Source organism: Ornithodoros turicata, chromosome 4, assembly GCF_037126465.1.
Source record: "Ornithodoros turicata isolate Travis chromosome 4, ASM3712646v1, whole genome shotgun sequence".
Lineage (NCBI taxonomy): Eukaryota > Metazoa > Arthropoda > Arachnida > Ixodida > Argasidae > Ornithodoros > Ornithodoros turicata.
Window position 1 is genome coordinate 47,620,157 of NC_088204.1, and position 18,105 is coordinate 47,638,261.

Below are 18,105 nucleotides of genomic sequence, written 5' to 3' on the forward strand. Positions count from 1 at the left end.
GAACCCTAACTACGTTGGCATGGCACGTTCAGACAGGGCGGTGTCAGTCTTTGATATCTTGGAGAAATACGGGGATTGTCAACGTCAGCACTACTAACACAGCTTGAAGTTTGTGAAGCTCTCAAAGAGTACGCCCCTTGAGCAATGGCACCGGCATCCTCAGTGTATCACCCAAACACAGGTGAAAGGCAGTGGTGCCTTCGCATGATAGCGTTTGCTTTAGCCTCTATTGTTTTTCCAATCGCTTCAGCCCACTGTGTTGATGGAAATGAAGACGATCCTGGCTGTGCAGAAAAGACAAGAAGAAACGAAAAACAAAATCACCGGGAAAACATGTTAGCGTGCGTGTGCTTAAAGCTTTAAAGAGCTCTCACGCTCGCCGAATTTTTAGTGCCACAGAATTGAACGATACTCACGCTGTGTGTCCATTAGGGAACATTAAATCTTTGTGTGAAAAATTTTAACCGAATTGGTTGTAGTTTCTTAGAAAACAGTTTTTTAGTGTCACCGACAACACGTCTAAACGGTCGGCCAACACTGCGCAAAGGCGCACTGGCGTCACTGCGGTTTTAACTGTGTTGGCTTGGTATGGACTGCTTGGCTTGGCATCTTTAGTTTCGTTCTCTGTGGATTTAAAAACAGCTGTTATTGCTAATGCTGGAAAGAAGAAACATTCTGTTTGGAGAAGCACTGGCCGCTTGTGGACATTTCTTTGGCGCGACATCCTTTGGAAAGCGCACTTCCCTGTGCTGCAGCGATATGTGATATGCCGCGGCGAAGTTGTCGAGAATGCGACGGTGCTACGCTCCCGGCTATTAGAACAATTCACCTCAGCATTCAATCGTTTTGTACCACGAGTTACCAAAAGACGAAGCGGTGCGGAGCTCATGGCTGGTAGCGATAGACTGCCGTGCTGAGTTAGTTCCACCTCCGAAAGCAATGATTTACGCCAAGCATTTCGTTCATGAATGTTATCATAGGTAACGCGCGGCTCCAGAAGCAGTTTGGAATCTCGGCACGAAGTCTTCTGAAGCGGTACGCCGTACCCACAAATTTCGAACGTGCTGTGGGGGGTATCGTTTATCGAAAGAAAGAAAAAATAAATAAGAAAGAGGAGGGCGGTATGCTTGCCGAGACGGGCTGCAAGTTGCCAGAGAGAGAGAGAAAAAAGATAATAAAAAAGAAGGGAAACACGAAAAACGGGACACAAGAACAAGACACACGACACACAGCGATGATACGTTCAGTGCAAAGTGTGGTGGCTGTGCCATCTGGTGGTCACCTTCGGTTCACACCATACAGTTCACCATAATAGCTTTCACAATAATTGCTTTGTTGGTCACATTAATTGGTCACAGGTTTGTTCACAGTAGGCCCAGTTCACATTTGATCACAGGTTGTTGGTCACTCAGTTCATAACGTGCTGTGGACGACCAATGCACAAAAAGAGAGCAAAGTAGAGGTATGTAGAGTCGAGGTTCAAGGTCACGTTCATAGCGAAATATAGCTCTTACCACAGAATAGTCGTGTCAATACTACCACATGTGGATAAAAATAGGAAACTTCGTGGATCGTTTTTTGCAGCTGTCTGTCAGCTACTGTGCTTCATCTGATATAGCCGCGATTAACAACACAACAGTATTGATAACCAAACATGTGAATTACCACAGCTGCAAGATGATGGAAATGAAGCTGGCCGGCTTGCATATGTTGCATGAAGAAATTGATGCTGACACATCACTTGCAATCCAGCAGACACCAACAAGTATTACAATGTGATGTTATAATGTGTGTATTGACCTATATTCCACTTTGGAAGGGTGCTCTCATGCAGAGATCTTGGCACCCCTGTTAAATCTGCCCTAAACATCACAACCTCTGCTTCCAGGGTGGCAAAACACAGGGAACTACCACGACTCCGATTAACCACTACCTCCCAGGTCAAGCACTTTCGCTGTGCAAACAGTGACTGGGGGTGGCACTAAATGCGGTGGTACAACAATTAAGCTTGGCTGTCTGATATAGAAGGTACATTCAGTCTTCACCGGTCCCTTGTGCGTCAGGTATTGGCTTACCTCCTCATCATCATCTCTGTCCACATCTGAGCAACAGTTGAAGTCCATTCGATTGCGAACTGCATCAAGACGTGCCTCAGCGTGCACAAGCCCACATGAACTGCTCTTTTCTTCGCAGAAACCAAGGAGCCACCTGTACCCTTCATGAGGCTCGATCAGTCTCTTATACGAGGGGTGTTCAAGTCAAACCGGGACTTTTCATTTTTCGCAAAAGTAAAATGAACTTACAGGCGAGAAATTAGTTTTATTTTTCAACATAACCTCCAGCTGCACTAATGCACTTGTCCCAGCGTTTCACGAGGACTTGGATGCGTCAGCAGCGCAGAAATCCTCACCGGCGCGTAGCAGCCATGATCGGACAGCATTCTTGACCCCGTCGTCGCAGCTGAAGTGGCGGCCCCAAGGAACGCCTTCAGTGGCCCAAAAGAGATGGAAATCGCTGGGGGCGAGGTCTGGACTGTAAGGAGGATGTGGCAGCAACTCCCAGCCGAGTTCCTGTAAGGTGGGCGTCGTGAGATGCGCGGCATGCGGGCGTGCATTGTCCTGTAGGAGGAGGACTCCTTAGGTGATGAGGCCTGGCCGCTTTTGCTTCAGCGCCTTATGCACATCCCTCAGAACCTGCAGTAATATGCACTATTGATGGTGGTACCACTGCGCAGAAAATCAACATGAACAACGCCAGCCTTGTCCCAGAAAACCGTGGCCGTGACCTTACCCGCAGACGGGGTGCTTCGGAACTTCTTGGGAGCGAGCCCGGATGCTTCCACTGTTTTGATGCGCGTTTAGACTCAGGAGTGAAATGGTGCACCCACGTTTCATCGCACTTGATAATCCGATCAAGGAACGGCTGTCCTTCAGTGTCGAAACGGTACCTTAGCTCTTGGGAGATTTCCAGTCTTCTCTGCCGGTCAAACACGGAGAGCTGCCTCGGGACCCCACGGGCACTAACTTTCCGAAACTGGAGGTGTTCATGAATGATAGTGTTAGTGAACGTTCCCACAGAAAGGTCCGTCTTTCGAGCCAGTTCGAGACATGTTATCCGTCGGTCCTTGAAGATCAGGCGCTCCACAAGGTGGACGTTCTCAGGAACTCTGACACTGGGCTCTGAGCCGCCCCGACCGGGATCGTCCTGTAGTGATGTACGGCCGTCGCGGAACCGTTTGCACCACTCAAACGCTTTGCTGCGGCTAAGTGTATTGTGGCCATACTGAGCCTGAAGCCTTCTGTGAATTTCAGATGACTTTACGCCTTCATTCACGAGAAACTTCATGACAATTCGCTGTTCGATGTGCGCGCTCACCTCGTTGTCGGCCATCTTGTCCAGCACGTGTCTTCTGTTTTGCACAAACTTTGATCCCCCACGTGGTAAACGCGGAGGCCTGTCGCATGTGAAAATGACGAAAAAGAAGTAGCGCGAGCCATTTGTACACTCAGGAGACAGAAAGTCCCGGTTTGACTTGAACACCCCTCGTATCACTGTTACACGGGCAGTCTTCAACGGCCATTGAGATCAATGACCATTGAAAATACAGGTAGCACCACCTAGCGTGCAATGTGTCAACCCACAGTCGACATATTACCATCGGCATAAAGCCAAAAGATGAACGTATTTTGCCAGCGTACACTATACGGTGCTTCTTCCGCGACATTGTAGCCCATTTATCCTCAGTTTAAGTAAATCGCATCGGCTCAGTGTGTCATAATGCCGGGTCGTCATCGCATCTTTGGAAGTGGTTAGCAGTACGAGGCCTCATGTACAAAACAGCGCGGTTAATGCAAGGTTATCGGATGAAAACTAATTGCCAAGTCCGGAAGAAGCCCGAAACGGTGCACAGAAACAGTGAACGCCTCGTTTACAAACTATTTTGCAGCCGATCACGCGTGCGGACATTTTTAAGGTCGCGTGTGTGGTGACGTTTGCTGTGACGTGCGACCAGGACCTGTCCAGAATGCATTGTGTTCGCCTAGCACGCTTTCGTCTATAGGGCAATACATTGGATGCCACCCCTGTGCAAATAGCTCAAGTCGTCCTCAGCGAGAAACGTTGAGAGACGCGAGAGAAGGAGTGCTATGCACAAGAATGGGGTAACATCTCATTACGGCCGAAGTCTCATTACGGCCCAAGTCTCATTACAGCCGAAAGTCTCATTACGGCCGAAAATCCTTTAATCCCCAAGTGTCTCGTTACGGCCAAAGTCTCAATACGGCCGAAGGTAGTCTCATTACGGCCAAAAAGAAAAAAGAAGCATCCACCATATTAGCTGTGTATATACTGTGTTTTATGCTTTCCAAAATGTGTCCGAGGCGGTGTGCCCCCACGGCTTGTGTCACACACAATGGTTCATGCACACAATATTGTGACAGTGTTTCATGCATCCCTCGTGAAAAATGTTTTTATTGTCATATGTGTCACACGATATTTGTATGTGTTACGCCATTTTCTCTCAGTATTCAAGCAACATCCTACTCGTTGGTTCTGTGAGCGAACTGTGTGTGTGTTCTGAAAAGTACTCCACAAGGGAGCCCACTGGGAGCTCCAGGAGCCATATGACCTATGACCATGATCTTCTCCCCACTAGCTGCCTTCTACAATTTACGTCCACCTGAAATTTAAAAAAAGTACATAAGGCACAGAACAAAATGACATATGCTTTTGTTTGGTGATGACCATGAGACATATGCTGTCAAGCAGACTTCCATATATTCAAAACATATTCAAGAATTATGAACAACAATGACAATTACGTCATAATGATGCAGCTGCATAGCCAGGAAAGTATTTCAGGAGGTGTTTTATGAGGCTTGACATGGGGTGGAGGAGTCCCCCTCGCCAGTGCTTTACCCAGACCCCCCTACACCCCCCTAACTTTTTTGCCTGTGCACCCCCTACAGGGGGTGCCCTTGTGATTTCAGCTTCAGATACGTCTGTAATGATATGTTAAGCTGTAATGACGTAACTATAATGATGACCTCCCCCCACAATTTTTTCCAACACCCCTCTCGTGCTTGGGTTTCTGGATAAACCACTGCCCCTCGTTCATTTTCGTGGGGCACTACATTAGGGCTTATGCCACTGCACTGATGTCACAATGTTATAAGTGTGTGTCACTCTGGGCATTCGGAATTCCTCTAAGCTACAATATGTAAATTCAGAATACCCGAAGGGTAAGCATCAGATGTTACCTGCAGGCTTCATGCTGAAACGCGTGTACGCAAAACACTTCCGCCGTGGTGGGCGACGTCGTTAGTGTAATCATACACGCAAGACAATTGCGGGCACATGGAGTAGTGACAGCAACCTGAAAACGATACATTTTCTTGTTATATATGAGTAATCAAAAATATACATTCCCACATGTTTCGTTTTGTCGTTTACAGGAAGCGCTAGTAAGGGAACAGCACTTGGTTGGTCACATGCAAGCCACAATGCGAAAGGTGCCGATATTTCGATTACGCGATCAAAAATTAAAAGTCTACAACCATGCACACTTCCCCATGCAACTACTTCCCCAGCATCGTGAGACACGACACCCATGACATGACACCATGTATTCACGTATAATGTAATGTGAAATGATATGCAGGAATGAAAAAGATGCCAACATACCTGTAATCCAGTGTCCCATAAGCTTGATTCGATTTTCTGGCAGCTACCATGAAGAGCAAATGCACGATTCACAAGTTTCGTTTCGCCATTTTCATTGCTGTTAATTTCGCAAACGCCAAGCAATCCCACGTGACCTCCTTTGGATCAGTGAAAAGTGAAAATTACTCGCGTCATGAACATATATGTTCATCTCAGCGCAAATCACGTTTTGCATGCTATAGAAGGGAGGGGGGATAAATACTCTTCCTTTCGTGTTTTGATATCTTGTTGTTTTGCTACTCTCACTTTGGAGTTCGGATGGTGTCTAGCAACGTTGGGTACCTCGTTTCTTGTGTGAGCGAGTGGTTGCTGTTTACGACGTGTTCATATATCGATTTGTAGTGCTGTAATGTGCAAATTAGCGGACTTTATAGCGGCTCTCTATTTTCCGTCGTTGTCTTTCGAGCAGCGCCTGTTGTTCCGGTAAAAATCGAGTTGAATGAATCGCCACAACCCCAACGTATATCGCGCAGTGTTGACCAAGACCAAGTCCAGCAGGAATTCTGGTGAGTAATGCTTTCGTAGATCGTCTGGATTAGTAGTGTGCTGTCCACACATAGTTGGATTCTCATACGAGTAATTTAAATGGATCAAAACAGCCGAAGTGCCTGTAATAGATGTAACTCGGTATCTGTTCGTAGGTTTGCGTTGTTTCTAGTTGGTTGCGCGTTTAGGAACAACAAATTTATTCGAAGACGATAAGATACCGACAATGCATCACCGTACAGCAGCATTTACTCGTATCGTTGTGAACCATATTTAATTTGTTAAAATTTGTCGTCGTATTTCTTCAAAAATAAAAGCGCAAGTCGGCGTACTTGAATTGATCTCCTTGAACTGCTTACGTCGAACGTCTGCAAATATTGTACTTATGTGCCTTCGCGCACCATACTAGGCACAAAAGCATATCTGATTAGAATAAATACTTCAAGAGGAAGTCATTCAAATACATTGTTATTTATAGCTGGTTTTCCATTCCAGGCATGGTATGTGGCTGCACGGAGGATTCCGAAAAAGAAAAACAACAACATGGCTAATAGGATGTTGCTGCCCAGGGAGTCCTGGCCGAAGAGGTGAGCTGTTAAGATCATCATAAGGTTCTGTTGTGAAGTGAGAAATTTTGTAGTAGTGCACGAATGTTAATTAGTGCACTACCTTTATAAAAAAGAAACCAGAAATGGAAAGTTATGCATGCATCATTTCATGAATGTCATGTAACACTATTTGATATTCACATGTTTACATTAAAGGAATGAACTACTGAACCTATATTCATATCATGGTCATGCTCTGTGTTTACCTGTCACATTTTTAAGGCTTGTCATTCTTTTGTCTAGATGAAGATTTATGTTAACCTTGTATGAAATAACAGACACGTATCAACACATGTGCAGCTTGTGCACATTAAAACCAGCCAGTAGAGACAAATGCTTGTGTGCTTTTGTTTTTGTTTTTTTTATATTCTAGCCTATTCATGGTTGCTCTTCCCTTCTTGCAGGTTTACTCATTCCAGAAGCAAGAATTGTACAATTATAAGGCGAATGGAAATAAACTGACATCGACTGAGATAGGTGTTCCGTCTTGGCCAGTGACTGTAGGATGGCTCCAAAAGCGTCACAACAAAGCCAATATTCATCTAGCTCTCTACAAGTAGCTAACTCCACATAGTAGCCTGCTTCACAGCAACATCAACACTACCTTGTGGGAGTACACATTACACAATATGTTGCATTGTGCTGTGGTATGATAACATACCGTTTGTCTCGCAATATGTGTATATAAATATGATAAGGCCCTAAGGGCACAGTGCATGCCTTATACCCTGCTGAATATATATCCATACCTGGCTGCGACATTGCATATTAATGCAGGTTACAATACACATTTTCACATTTGGCCGTTATCTTCGGCCGTAATGAGACTGCCTTCGGCCGTATTGAGACTTTGGCCGTAATGAGACACTTGGGGATTAAAGGATTATCGGCCGTATTGAGACTTTCGGCCGTATTGAGACATCGGCCGTAATGAGACTTCGGCCGTAATGAGATACAATCCAAGAATGGTGGGTAAAAATTGTGGGAGAATCCTCGTGCGCATTCACCGAAACAAACATTGTTGCCTCTTCATCGCTATCAAAGTGCAGTTTTATATTGTGAACATATTCGTACAACAGGCAGGCAAACATTTGACCCACTGACACTTAAGTAGATTAGCCTTCCAAATGGCAAAACCAGGATACCTTAAATATTAAAATAAATAAAGGAAAGCTGCAGGAACTATTCCAACAGTCACAAGAACAGTAATGATGTTTACTTTCATGCTCAAAATTAAAATGCGCGGAGTGAACGGTTTGCCGTTATGAATGTGTCGTATTCATTACGAGCGACTACATAACTGCTAATCATGGTTGTACAGAAGATTGCGCTAGAATAGACGACCACAGAGTATAGATGTCTAGTTGATGACATCTACTCTGTGGTCGTCCATTCTAGCGCAATCTTCTGTACTCCAATGCACCAGCTAGCCCAACAACATACAGGGTGTCCCAGAAAACGTGTCATTGAATTATAATAAAAAAACTACGCCACCTAGAATCATGCGGTCACGGCATTTGTTTTTATTAGGTTTTTGCCACCTTGTAAAGTTAATGTCATGTACCCCAAGTTTAATTATGCAAATATTTGCGAACTGAACTCAGAAATTTGGCAAGGGAAGGTCACTTTTTTACCCCACCAATATGAAGAGCGCGCCGAATTCACTCAAATTCATAGTAATTGTCAGTGGTATTCACGAGCTATCCCATCGGAAAAAATAGCCGAATATCATGCTTTTCGGAGCACCGGACCATAACGCGCGATGTCTTTTTGAGCGCCATCGCTCGCAGTCCGACGAAAGGAGGTTCCGAAGCCAGCCCACAGAGTGATAGTAGAAAAAGTTACAGGTCCTAAAATTGGGAGAGGGAAAGCATTATCCCAGCGAAAGTCGGACGTGATAAGCCATGCCTGCGTTATCTCTTTCTGCGATGCCCGGGTGGGCTGGGTTTCCAACCTCCTTTCGTCGGACTGATAAAGATTGCGCTGAAAAATTCATCGTGCGCTATTCTGTGCGACCTCCGTAGAGTATGATGTTCGGCTATTTTTTCGGATGGGATAGCTCCTGAATATCCCTGTCAATTATCATTAATTTGAGTAAATTAGACACGCTCTTCACATTGGTGGGGTAAAAAAGTGACCTTTACTAGGCAAATTTCCGACTTAAGCTCGCAAAAATGTACATAATTAAACTTACGTCACACAACATTCACATGAGGAGGTGGCAAAAACCCAGTAAGAACAAATGCCGTTGACCGCATGACTCTAGGTGGTGTAGTTTTTTTTTATTATAATTCAATGACACGTTTTCTGGGACACCCTGTATATACTGCTAATCATGGTTGGTTTCCCCGCTCCATTACTCTAGAAATGTCGCAGGTTGCACGCTGCTCATTCTACCTTTGTACGACTTCGCCGCCCGTAGGATAAATCTCTTATTTCGCTTTGTCAAAAGAACAAATAAGACGGCGTTACAGTCAGTAATTGTGTAGATCCCGAACAGCACTTTTGCGACTAGAAGCAGCGTGGCCGAATTGATTCGCCGAAACAAAATCTACGCGCAAAGCGCTTTCTCGCCGAAGGACACGACTGTTGGTGGCACCAACTAAAAGAGCTGGAAATTGGACATCTCGGCCGGCTTTCCTGTGTTGGGTCCAGAGTGAAATCAATATAGGAAAAGCCTTTACGTTACGCCTAAATAAGTGACGGTTTCACAAGGCTCGCGGACTGACTTGAGCGTGACTGTAAGTGAGTCCCTTGGCACGTTATTGAGTCTTTCCGACTAAGTTTAGCCGAATACTTCATGGCCCATTCGCTCTGCCGACATGCCTAGATTATAACTTTGGTGCGCAGCACCTTTCATTTTTTTGCTTCATTTAAGCCTTTAGAATCTGTCGGGCCTCACTTTAACCGCTTACTATCACATTATATGAAAGAAAGTTGGCACTTTCATACGCCGATTTCGCGCCTATTCCTGCAAAAGCGGGAGGAAAGAATCACCGCTCGCGTTTACTGAATTAAAAAGCACACCCCACTGCTGGTATATGTATACAGGAACTGTACGTGATCAGGAGTAGGTGGGCAACATAGTGTGTTCCTAATTATTTGTGTATATTTATAACATGTACAGAATGTCAGAGCGGACAATATTAAACCAGATGTAATTGCCCAGATAAATTTCCTTTTTTCTCTAATTTTCAGAGGAATCTCACGCGATGAAACATGAAAAGGGGGTCATCATTGAATTGTCAAGTAGTTCCTTACCCGCTAATGTACTTGTCTGAAATTTTCAGGGTCAACGGTATCGATCTCCGGCGAACTTTCACCGGGATTTGCGAGCCGTTGAACTATTTTCAGCCGGAAAAAAGTTATTTTCTCAATTGAACTCCGAAATCTGCCACGTCAATGTAACGTTGGCACATAACGTGCGACACCATGTCGTGAAGCTGATCAAATTTGTTGCACTTTCGAGCGTAAGAAGGCGAGCACTGGACGCGTTAGTGGTGTTATTGATACTGAGCTGTGCAACTTATGTTACTCGCAGCTGAAATACAGCGACAGCGCCACGCATTGTGGGCACACAACGATAACACGATGCAGAATCTCCCCCATATCGGCAACCAGTGACGTCGTTCTCGAACCAAGGCCTGTCGCACAAGCAGCAAACGGCTCCTAACTTGTTGTTCAAGAACACTGGCTTGAAATGGCAATCCGCCTTCTGCCAACGCTGAACACAAACACGCTTCACGGATTCTTCTTCCAATTGCTCAGACATGCGCATACTACATTCTCGTTTCGGTTCTGCATGTCGTGTCTTGTCTTCTACACTTATTTGGGCTCTTCTTTGTCGGTCTGCCTCTGCTTGCTGTGGCCTGGACGTCGTGCCTTTGCTTCTTCGCTACTCTGGGCACGGCAAGCTCTTTCCCTTTCCGCGCCTTCCATACATAAAGAAGTAGCGTGTAACACGTACAAAAAAGTAGGCAGAAGATATGGTGCGTCTGTGGTGACGTGTGCTACAGAGTTTACGCTGGCATCAGCAGTCCATCCTTGGCCCTAACTTCTCCTGAGCTCTGCTGTTTCGGACCAGAGGTCAGCACATGTGACTCATGCTCACTCATCTCCAGAACAGCTCCCTATTTGCTCAGAATAAAAGAGAAAACAACTCGTAAAATATAACATGCTTGCTAACCTAAACAAGGGAAGACGAAACCGTTTATATTTCTCTTGTTTACTTTGTTTTAGGGTTTACAGCTCTGTTAAGTATTGCAAACCATGAGAAAGGCTGAAAAGCACTCTCGGTCCCCAACAGCGCAGAACATTAAAAATGAAAAACGTGTGGGTATATTTTGAGCACTGTTGCTTCTGCGGTGCTATTATGTTGATGAAATATGTTGACAAGTCAGTTTTGTAAAACTGCTACACTTTATTTCGTATACTGTTTCTATTTGTTGAACGCTGTTGAAGGCACTGTTGAAAAGTATCTCAGCCAAAGTATCAGATAATTTGCAAAAAAAAAAAAAAAATGGGTGCAATCATTCCCAGAGACTCTTCAAGCTAATTTGGTTGTGACATGGTTCTACAGTATGGAAAAGTATCAACATGTTTCACATTAAAAAATTACAATTGCAAGGAAAAGAACTCCAGAGAACCAGCCATTTAGCCATTTTATAGCACCGTTAAGTTTGCCTGGACTTCCACCAGGTATTATTAAGTATCTAAAAGGACGAACTCCTCAGTTCACCTAACAGCACTGATGAAAATGTATCTAATATTCTACACGCTATACAAGAAGTGAGTATATTCAGGTACACTTACTGAGAACGAGAAAAATCAAACACTGGCTTACGCACACTTACGCACTTACACACACTCACACTTACACAGTTACTTACCCGTCCAGGCCCAAATTAATAATAGTTAAAAATGTGGCATAACAAAGCAAGACAGCAGCAGAATTTGAACCATTTGAGGCTTGTGTTTGTCCCTTTGTATGTTCCAGCCTCCTTTCCATTGTAATAATAATAATTTATGTCGTGTAACTATCTGAAAAGAAAATAGATAATCAACGAGAAAATAAACTTGCAACAAGGAAGAAATGAAAATGTGCTGGCATCAGTGTCTACTTATATTCCTACAAATTGTGAAGTGCAAAACCCTTGCAGATATATGACTGGAAAGCAACCTAACCGTATGCACAACACAAGCAGGGAGAATCTTTCAATGGTGCCTTGCCCCAGAGCACCTCATATCCATCTCGTGAAATGCCGATAAGAGATATCGCGGAATTTCCAGCACTTGTAAAGGTTTTTCTTTCAGCATTGCGCTGAGTTAGCATGTAACTGAAGTATACATAAAAATGAACGCAAATAGGAGTTTGTAAAACTCACTTGTTCACGTCGCTGCCACGTATGTTCTCATACTCCTTGCTTTCTTGGATGTATGTGCACGACACTTGCATGGCCGTGTCAAGGCACAGTATTGAAAAATCTTCGTTGTTGGTGAAGTTGTTGCCTGCTTTCCACACACGTTCCATACCTCGCCAAAGCATAAAGACTGCACTCTAAATCCTGTGACGGACACGTGCCGGTTCAAAAAGTTCCCTCAGAAAGTGCAGCCGGTACACAGCCGTAACCGTCTGGAAACAGCCGTCACAAGTTTCAAATAGGAAGCACAGCGCTCCCCACTGACAAATTTCAGCAGGTACAAAGCCGTCACATCGGCATGAGGCGGCTTTCTGCATCTTGAATAATTTGTGTGCCCTCTGAATAATATGTGTGCCTCATGAGCTGTGTACTCGTGTGCCCACTGAATATGTGTGTCTTTGTTGGAGCGTACTACACTCTAAGAAAAAAAAAAAAAAAAAAAAAAAAAAAAACGAGTAATTGTACTTCTTTTGGGGACTAAATGCATTGACACAAAAAATACTCAGTTTCGGGAGTAAATGCACGGGAGTAAATGAATGCCACACAGTGAAAACTGCATTTCACGCCCTATTCTAAGAGTCCCAGGTACATAATTCGTGTTCATGCATGAAAATACTTTGAATCAAACGTCAACTGTGATATATCGAGTGATATAGAATATTGCGGCATACTAGGGCACAATTTGCGAAGAAAGAAGCGCTATCTGTTTCTTACTCTATGTGGGTGGAAAATTGCTACGTTGGCTGAGTTATACAGCCTTATGTCCTTAAATTGACCAAGAGCACATAATTACGTAGACTGTTGCATTCGGAAGACCATTTGCGAAGCTCAGTGACAATTTGCATTCATGGGAAGTAAATTTCGGGGCTAGGGGACTAAAATGGGGAGCAATTGCAGTCCATGCGACTAGAAGCTGCCACTACTCCACATTTTACTCGATTTTTTTCCTAGAGCGTACGTTGCTCCGCGCCGAAAAGGAGCGACATGGCATCGCGTATTCTTCCGCAGTGCTTTCTTTTTTTCTTGCTTTCGAGGCCTAGTAATGCGCAAGTCAGTTCACTTTGGTGAACTAATTCACTCAGTTCAGTTCATTCCACTGAACTGTTTAAAAGAATAGTTCATTCGCTCACCTGTTCGCGATTTCACACTGTCAGTGATATAGTGACGTCTCAGGGCCAGAAAGTGTCTCGAACAAGAAAGATAAAATAAAATGAACCTCCAATGTGGTTTTCCAAAGGCTCGAGCACATCAACATAGGAAACGTCATTTTGACGTCGGTTGTCACGTGGGCGGTAGTTTAGTGATAATGCACACTTCAATAGTAATGAAAGATGCCCTTTCCCTTTTTACTTCGCATTAAACATATCCCCCGCCCCCCAAGATGCCGTCGTCTTCACTGTTACGATCACGTTTTTCTGATCACATATGTCTGCATGCTGCGAGCTTGTGAACATAGAGGTGCGACAGAGTAACTGCAGTTTCAACTCAATTCATTCTTGTTGTTTCGCAGTGGCCATACATGCGAGCTCACTGATGCACAGCCTGTCAAAGCAAATTACACTTCAGATATCACACTAAACAGTGACGGTCGTGCTAGCTTGACAATGCATGAGTGTGCTGAAATAAAAACTCCAACGTGTAGCGTTGTGGTGAAAAATTGTGAAGCTTGCGGTGTATTGCCGCGAAAACCTTGCCCGCCCCACGGCGCACGAGCAGCCCAGAAGTGAGAACAGAACGGCGCGAGCAGTTCAGAATGATCTCAGCGCAAACAGTTCTGAGCGACTGTGACTCTTGTTGAGTGTTCGTTGTTCATATAGTTCACTTGCCCAAAGTAGTTGACTCCACACGGCGTTCAAGGCCACTGGCTCTTTCCTCTCCGCCCCGTCTGCGCTTTCCCTTACGCGCATGCGCTGAGGACGAGCAACAGCCCTGACGGGCAGCGGTAGGTCCAGTGAGCAGTTCAGAACGACCCGCGGAGTCGTTTAGGTCATCCAGTCCAGTTCATTCACACAGTTTACACGTTCAACAGTTCACTTGGGCGCTGGCGTTGATCACACGGTACGAATCCGTCACTGGGTTTAGAGTGTGATCCACCGTATCAATTCAATTCAATTCAGTTTTTATTTTTCCTTTCAGGTGGAAGAAAGTAAAAAGCCAGAAGGCTAGACGAAGATTCTGCTCCCAAAAATAACTGGTTTAAATAATTGGTTTGCTGTACCAGCAAGAAACCTCGAAAATACATCGCGTTTTTTCGTCTCACACCAGTGGTCTTCAGTGGAGCCAACGAGGACATTTCGTGCTCACAAGCATGTCTTCACGTCGTTGTCGGAAGAGCAGTTTGTTTCTTTCTTCCGACTGTCCAAAGCCTCGTGTATACACATACAGGATGTATATGGAAACATTGACATGACATCGAGTGTTTCCCATGTAGGGGATGTTATGCACCCACATTAGCTGACTTAGTCTGTTTGTAACCCACCATTGTGAAATTAACTTCGTCTTGCACAAACATGACATTTCTTTATTTATGAAATATTTGGACACTGCAATAAAAAAATTTAAAACACTAGCAATACTTGCGCTATTCATTTGTATGCGTTTTCTACAGAAGCTTGTGCGCAAAATATTGTGATATTGAAGACCGTGCCTGCGGGAATGAGCCAGCACATATTTTATTGTTCGTATTGTTAGTAACATCTCATTGGGCATACTTGGCATAGGCGATCAATGCTTCCTGCGGTCTGCCGTTGTTGTTCCACCACCATTCTCCCTCGCTCTTCAAGGAGTTGGTGCGATATTGATGGTGGCACCTGCCTCCTCCTCCGTCTACATCTGCCTCCGCTCATCACATTTTGAGCTTGGCTGCTTGTTGCAGCCGGCAACTCTTTGGATGCCTCAGCAGGCTGTGTCGTCCTGAGCTGTTACCCGAATCACTGCTTAGTTTAGTTGTACAACTGAAAAGGAGGAGGAGATCACTCGACATGCTCAGCGAGCACACCATCCGCCGAATTCAGATGCTAATCTGAAGGACTACTTCACGGAATCCTTCACGAAGAAATCCTTGTGTGCCAAGGCGGCCTCGATTTGTTTAATTATCCGCATCCACACACATTTTTACCAACTTCGTCTTCTTTTTTACCTCATGCATTTCACATACGTCTCTTGAGGCACAAGGCATTCTCAAGAGATGGCTGGAGCGGTCGCCGCTCGAGGAAGGCCGTACGGTTCTTCGGTATGCTCGAGGTATCGCGCTCGTGCACACGCTATACCGAGATGACGGCCATGGACAGGCTTATTTGGCTGCGTGAGAGATGGGACGTGGAAGATTTCACAGAATCAGTCGCGTTTATTACTCGCTGTGCGCATCTAACTGCGAATCGGCGACCTCTTCTTGCAGCAGTGCAGAGGCGATTACTGTATTAACAGCAGAAACCCTTGGAACGGTACACCAATGAAGATTTCAAGCAAAGGTACCGGTTGAGCAAAGCCACTGTTGTTTCCATCGTAGAGGAATTGCTGCCGCTGCTTCGGCCATACCCAAATGGACGAGGCACGCCATTGCCGCTACTGTTGCAAGTGACTAAAGCTCTGCTGTTCTATGCTGCTGGTACTTTTCAGCTGGCCAACGCGGACATTTCCAGTGTATCGCAACCGACGGTGTGCCGCCTCGTGAAGAGGGTCAGCAGAGCCATCGCCACCAAGTTGTTTCCGTGCCATGTTACCTTTCCTGCACCCGAGGGCATGACTTTGGCTATGCAAAAGTTCTATAGAATCGCCAGTGTACCAGGTGTAACTGGGTGCATTGATTGTACTCATATTTATGATAAAGAGCCCCGGAGATACTGCAGCGGAAACGTTCCGAGACAGGAACGCCAACTTTTCTATTAATGTTCAGGTGAAGCGTTCCTTATGTTTCAATTATTCCGTTGTGCAATGCATAGTTATTGAGCTGACCTTTATCTTGCCATAGAGGCGTACGGCCACGAATTTGTATTTGTTCTGCGTTTCCCTTTTCGGTAGTGAGGTTTCCAAACATGAACGACTGGACGAAATGAAAATCATTTGTATCAGCATGTAAATGGCATGCAATGTTCTCCTGTCGAACTGTAATATGTCAGAAATGTATACTTTGTGGGATCAATGATCGCCATCCCATCACTCGGGGTCGTAGTCCGTCTGTCCAGTGTACGAGGGAGACACCAAACAAAGCCCATCTTACCAGAAGACAGCAAGGTTTATTACATCTTACCGACTGCCAGACCAACCGCTCAGCCTGAGCCCCCACGGCAAAACAGCCCCGGCCAAATGGATCCCTCCGCTTTTATTAAGTTCACCGGAGGCCACACCTCCAATAGGAACCGGTGGCGCACCTTGCCACCACAGGTAAACAAGATAAGCGAGATAAGTCCCACAGCGGGTGTCACATCCACGTGCCGGCGGTAACGTCCCCCACAACTTACAGTCGTGTCGTAATCACACTTTCTCATTGTCTGTGTTCCCATTATAGGCTATAACTGGCCCAGAACTGCAATTCTTTGATGTTGTTGCTGGTTCGCCTGGCTCTGTCCACGACAGCAGGATCTTCGACAACAGCCGTGCCAAGTTCTTGTTCGAAGAACCTTTGTTACCTGGCATTCTGCTTGGCGACAGTGGTTATCCATGTCTTCCATATCTTCTGACACCATTACTACAACCGCGCTCGCAAGCTGAGAAGCGATACAACACCGCTCACATAAAGACCCGCAACACGGTTGAGCGTGCCTTTGGTGTGTGGAATCGACGCTTTTCATGCCTAGACATGAAACTTCAAACCAAAGTCGAGACATCAGTGACAATCATAACTGTGTGTGCAGCATTGCACAACATTGCACGAAAACTGAACGACTCGTGGGAGCTAGCAGGTGCCCCACAAAGTACAAACGAAACAGCTTCTTGGGAGTGCCGAGGCGCCACGACATCAGGAGCAGCCGCACGAGCGGCGCTCATCTCTAGGAATTTCGCGAACTGAACGGCCTATGGCACAAAAGTCTACAGCGTAACAGTTCTGGTTTACCATGAGAAATTGATGTTCTGAGGCTGGAACACATAGAAAGGACAAATACATACAAAGCATCAAAGTGCCTAAGAAATTAATGATGAAATATGGAAGTCACTGAAACGGTTAGCAAGCTGTAGGAGTCAAACCCACATCTCGGTAATCCAGAAGATGTGGGTTCGAGTCCTACATCTCGCTAACCTTTTCAGTGACTTCCATCTTTCATCATTAGTTCTGGTTTATTTCTGTGCATCTACGCGACTGTGACTAGTGTGCAGCGCATTCATGTACTTTTGTTGTTTCATGTTACGGTTCATTTACAGTGAACCCTCGTTAATATGACCCCCGATAATCTGACATACGCGCTTTACGACCATACTGCTGGAGAACAGTGCAGTGAAACATGTGCAAATCGCCCCCGTTAATATGACAATTCCGCGTTATGACCAAAGTTTTCGGGAACGACCATGGTCATAATAACGAGGGTTCACTGTATTGTCCGGAGGATTCTTGTTCGATTACGGTAAATGGAGCAGTGTCTTTGTGAGTAGAACCAAGAAAAATAAACGGTACAAATGTGAACAGGTTCCCTTGCACCCAGGAATGTTGTACTGCCCGCTCCTTAGACACCAGGAATTTTCCGGGACTTTAGGGGGGGGGGGGGAGAGGCCTGTGCCTCGTTGTCGTCGTTCCATCAGCACTATACTGCATATAGAAGGTCGACGGCGGCAATAGACAGCCTTCTGTAGGCAGGTGAATCAAATGGACACCCCATTCTCCTGTGTGAGCTTTCGGGAACCAATGACGTCGATGTCATCGTTTATTCTCATTTTCC

At 45.3% G+C, this 18,105-nt stretch overlaps 1 protein-coding gene, 1 long non-coding RNA gene and 1 pseudogene across 2 annotated transcripts in view; 2 read left to right on the forward strand and 1 right to left on the reverse strand.

Moving 5' to 3' along the window:
* LOC135391500 (ankyrin repeat and fibronectin type-III domain-containing protein 1-like) overlaps window positions 1–18,105 on the reverse strand; it is an 865,331-nt gene that overhangs the window by 202,085 nt on the left and 645,141 nt on the right. The window lies entirely within an intron of this gene.
* On the forward strand, window positions 5,459–7,253 carry LOC135393112 (uncharacterized). The gene is made up of 3 exons (XR_010422458.1): window positions 5,459–6,227; window positions 6,703–6,794; window positions 7,220–7,253. It is a non-coding gene; the product is annotated as an uncharacterized LOC135393112 (long non-coding RNA).
* LOC135390501 (putative nuclease HARBI1) lies at window positions 15,423–17,243 on the forward strand (annotated as a pseudogene).